At 47.8% G+C, this 4,541-nt stretch overlaps 1 pseudogene; it reads left to right on the top strand.

Moving 5' to 3' along the window:
* The first annotated feature begins 3,576 nt into the window (after positions 1-3,576).
* Positions 3,577-4,219, top strand: LOC147469106 (uncharacterized; annotated as a pseudogene).
* Positions 4,220-4,541: the final 322 nt, after the last annotated feature.

Raw genomic sequence — 4,541 nt, 5'->3', positions numbered from 1 at the left:
CATATATATCTTTATTTTCATAAGCTGAAAGGAGGACCTCAAATTATGGGTGGATAAACCTTTTATGATAACTGAAAGATAACTGAATATAACATGGGAATTCAAGACGTGGAGCTTCTAAGAGGGATATATGGTTACCAAAAAAATTCAATGGTACCATTACATTGCGTGATGGGCATTTAACCCTGTGACCTCTCACTTTCTCATTCTTTCTCTATCTCTCTCTTTTCTCTCTCTGTCTCTTTCTCTCTCGTCTTTCTCTCTATTTCTTTCTCTATATTTCTCTCTCTCTCTCTCTCCCTCGTTCTCTCCCTCTCTCCCTCTTTCCCTCTCCCTCCCCCCCTCTCTCTCTCTCTCTCTCTCTCTCTCATCTCTCTCTCTCTCTCCCTCCCTCTCTTCCTCCCTTCCTCTCTCTCTCTCTCTCTCTCTCTCTCCCTCCCTCCCTCCCTTCCTCCTTTCCTCTCTCTCTCTCTCTCTCTCTCTCTCTCTCTCTCTCTCTCTCTCTCTCTCTCTCTCTCTCTCATTCAGTCTCACTCTCTCTCTCTCACTCTCTCTCTCCGCTCCCTCTCACTCTCATCTTTTCTCTCTCATCTCTCCTCTCTCTCTCTCTCCCTTTATAGAGGACGGCATTTTATCAGAATATCTTTCGTAAACATAAGGACTGTAGCCTGTAATAGATAAAATTTGCAAGGCCTCTCTAGAGTGAAACATGCACTACTATGTCTTATGTATAGCTTTGCTCTAGCTTATTGATTGACATGGACAACAGTAAAATCTGCTATACCACACAATGTATGGTCTCAGAATCTAAACATGAACTGTACAAATCATCTAGGCATAGTTACTATGCCTATTCAAGTTGTATACAATGTATAATAGAAAATGAATTAACATATCAAAAACAAAATCAAATCTCCCTCCCTCTCTCCCTCTTCCCCCCCTCTTTCCCCCTCTCCCCCCTCCCTCCTCCCTCCCCCCCCCCCCCCCCGTCCTCACACCTCTCTCACTCTCTCTCTCACTCTCTCCTCTCTCTCTCCCTTCTCCCTCTCTCTACTCCTCTCTCTCTCTCTCTCTCTCTCTCTGCTCTCTCTCCTCCTCCCTCCCTCCCTCCTATCCTCTACCTCCTTTCCTCTCTCTCTCCCTCACTCTCTCTCTCTCGTCTTATCTTCTCTACTCTCTCTTCCTCTCTCTCATCTCTCTACATCCTCTCTCTCTTCACTCTCTCTCACTCTCTCTCACTCTCTCTCTCTCTCTCTCCCTCCCACCCCCCGGGGCGCCCCCTCTCTCTCTCTCTCCCTCCCTCCCTCCCTCCCTTCCTCCCTTCCTCTTTCCCTCTCCCTCCCTCCCTCCCTCCCTTCCTCCCTTCCTCTCTCTCTCTCTCTCTCTCTCTCCCTCCCTTCCTCTCTCTCTCTCCCTCTCTCACTTCCTCCTCCAAGATGCAGTGAGGTACTTCCATCTCCTACCTTGAACCCGGAGACAAATATTTGGCTTCACTCCTGCCTATTCGCTGATGAGCATATTGGGCGAGAGGAGGGAGATGACAGATGAGGAGTAAAAGTGAGAGAGAGAGAGAAAGGGAAAGAGATAGGGGAGAGAGAGAGAGAAAGAGATAGGGGAGAGAGTGGGAGAGAGTGTGAGGGAAGAGCGAGAGAGAGAGGGGGGAAATGATGGGGGAGAGAGTGAGAGAGTGTGTGAGAGAGGAGCGAGAGAGAGAGAGAGAGGGGAAGAGATAGGGGAGAGAGTGGGAGAGAGTGTGAGGGAAGAGCGAGAGAGAGAGAGAGGGGAAGAGATGGGGGAGAGAGTGAGAGAGAGTGTGAGGGAAGAGCGAGAGAGAGAGAGAGGGGAAGAGATGGGGGAGTGGGGAGGAAGAAATAAAGAGTGTTGATGGAGAGAGTGTGAGGGAAAATCAAAAAGAAGAAAGGCGAGAGAGAGAGAGAGAGAAAGGAAGAGATAGGGGAGAGAGTGAGAGAGAGAGAGTGTTGAGGGAAGAATGAGGCGGCGAGAGAGAGAGAGAAGGGAGAAGAGATGGACTGGAGAGAGTGAGAAGAGTCACTGTTAGAGGGAGAGACAGATAAGAGCGAGAGCAGGGAAGAGAGAGGGGAAGAGATAGGGGAGGAGAGAGTGGAGAGAGTGAGAAGGGAAAAGCCAAAAAGGGAGACGAGAGAGTGAGATGAGGGGGGAAGAGATGGGGGAGAGAGTGAGAGAGAGTGTGAGGGAAGAGATGGTAGAGAGGAGAGGGGAAGAGAAGATCGGGAAGAGAGGGGGAGAGTAGTGAGAGAGAGTGTGTGAGGAAAAAGAACAGCGCCATAGGACGAGAGAGAGAGTGTGGGGTAAAGGATGGGGGAAGAGAATTGGTGAGGAGACTAGGAGAGAGTGAGGAGAGGTGATGAGGGGAAGAGCTAAGAGAGAGAGAGAGGGCGAAAAGAGATTGGGGGAGGCAAGGAGGAGTGGAGAGAGAGTGTGAGGATAGGAAAGAGCGCACGAGAGACCGATCACACGGGAAGAGAGAAGAGATAGTGTGGGAATGACGAGATGTGTTGAGAGAGAGAGAGAGAGGGAAAGAGATAGGGGAGAGAGTGAGAGAGTGTGTGAGATAGGACCGAGAGGGAGAGAAGGAAAGAGATAGGAGAGAGAGTGAGAGAGAGTGTGAGAGAAGAGCGAGAGAGAGAGAAGGGAAAAGATAGGGGAGAGTGTGAGAGAGGAGCGAGAGAGAGAGGAACGAGAGGAGAGGAAGAGGGAAAACAGAAAGAGGTGTGGGGAAAGAGAAAAAAGGAGAAAAAAAAAGAGAGAAGAAAAAAAGACGCGAGGAAACGACAGAGAGAAAGGGAGAGAAAGAGATAGATAGAGAGAGAGAGAGAGAAAGAAATAGAGAGATACAGGCAGATAAACAAATAGAGTGAGAGAAGAATGAGAACAAATCAGACATAGATAAGCCATCCCCTCCCCCCCCCCTCTTTCCCCCAAAAAAATTGATAATAGATTAATAAAATCATAACACGAAAGAAGAGGAGAACAAACAAGAGGAAATGGAAGAGGAAGGTGGAATCGTCCTTGGGAAGAGGAATAGTTACCTCTCTATGGTTTCACCTTTTTCTGATCTTTGGCTCCCGACGTGATGTTTGAGTGTGTGTGTGTGGGAGGGAGGGGGGGAGGGCTTGTATACGCATGTGTGAGTGTGAATGTGTGTGTGGGTCTTTGTATTAGTGTGTAAATGTGTGTGTGTGTGTGTGTATGAGTGTGTGTTTGTGTGCATGGGTGTGTTTGTGTGTATGTATGTGTGTGTGTGTTTGTGTGTGTTTGTGTGTGTATGCATTTCTTTATATATGTCTTTGCCTGATTTTTTCTTTCTTTGTTCCTGCTTTCTGCATGTGTGTTCATGAACAGGCGCTTGAAACAACCCCAAACTCCCTCTTCCCCACCACACACATCCCTCGTAACCTACATAAACCGTGCGTACGTGCGTTTGTGAGTGCGTTCCCACCGTAGACGGCACATAAGAGCACGCCCTCACATCACCGGTTCACCGAGTCTGAATGGCCCTAGTTAAAACGTAGCCACGGACTGAGTGAGACACAAATGGCGAATTATGATGTAGATATGAACAATCATAAGAGGCAGGATGATGTGATCTCTCATAATCAGCTGATCGCGATTCGCACAGATGGAAAGGGTGATAGGAAGGGGGGGGTGGGGGTGTAGGAAGAGGGAGAGGGGAAGGGAGGAGGAGATGGAGAAGGGAGGAGAGGGGTGGGAGAGAGAGGGAGAAGGGATGGGACGGTAGGGAGAGTGAGGGAGGGTAGGAGGGGAGTCTTGGAGGGGAGACAGGAGGGAAGAAGAGAGAGAGGGAAAGGGCAGAGGAGGGAAGGGGGGTGATAAGAGGAATCCAAAAACAGAAAGAATATATATCATATATAATATATATATATATATAGTATATATATATATATATATATATATAATATATATATATATATAACTATATATATATATATAATAAATATATATATTGAGGCGTTAGGAACATGTGCAGTTTAAGGAGATACTCGACATAGAAGTGGAGAATGAAGCCGAGACCCCAGAGTTCGAAGTAGAGTCAGAAGCCGAAACCCCAGAGAAAGAAGTAGAGTCAGAAGCCGAGACCTTAGAGGTCTAAGTAGAATCAGAAGCCGAGACCCCCGAGATAGAAGTAGAGTCAGAAGCCGAGACCTTAGAGGTCTAAGTAGGAATCAAGAAGCGCAGACCCCCTGAATTCGAAGAGAGTCAGAAGTAGACTCTGAAGTCGAAGCAAGCCGAGACTATGAAGTCGAAAGAGATGTCAGAAGCCGGGACTCATGAAGTCGAAGAAGGTCAGAGCCGAGAATACTGAAGTCGAAGTAGAGTCAGAAGCCGAGAAATCCTGAAAAGTCGATAGTAGAGTCAGAAGCCAGACACCTGAAGTCGAAGTAGAAGCAGAGACTCCTGAAGTCGAGGTTTAGAGTCAGAAGCCGAGACCTGAAGTCGAAGAAGATTCAAAAAGCCGAGAATCCTGAAGTCGAAGTAGA

This window comes from Penaeus japonicus, unplaced genomic scaffold, assembly GCF_977035675.1.
Source record: "Penaeus japonicus unplaced genomic scaffold, GWHDUDI00000001_assembly GWHDUDI00000024, whole genome shotgun sequence".
NCBI classification, from domain to species: Eukaryota; Metazoa; Arthropoda; class Malacostraca; order Decapoda; family Penaeidae; genus Penaeus; species Penaeus japonicus.
This window is presented reverse-complemented; position numbering and strand designations above follow the sequence as displayed.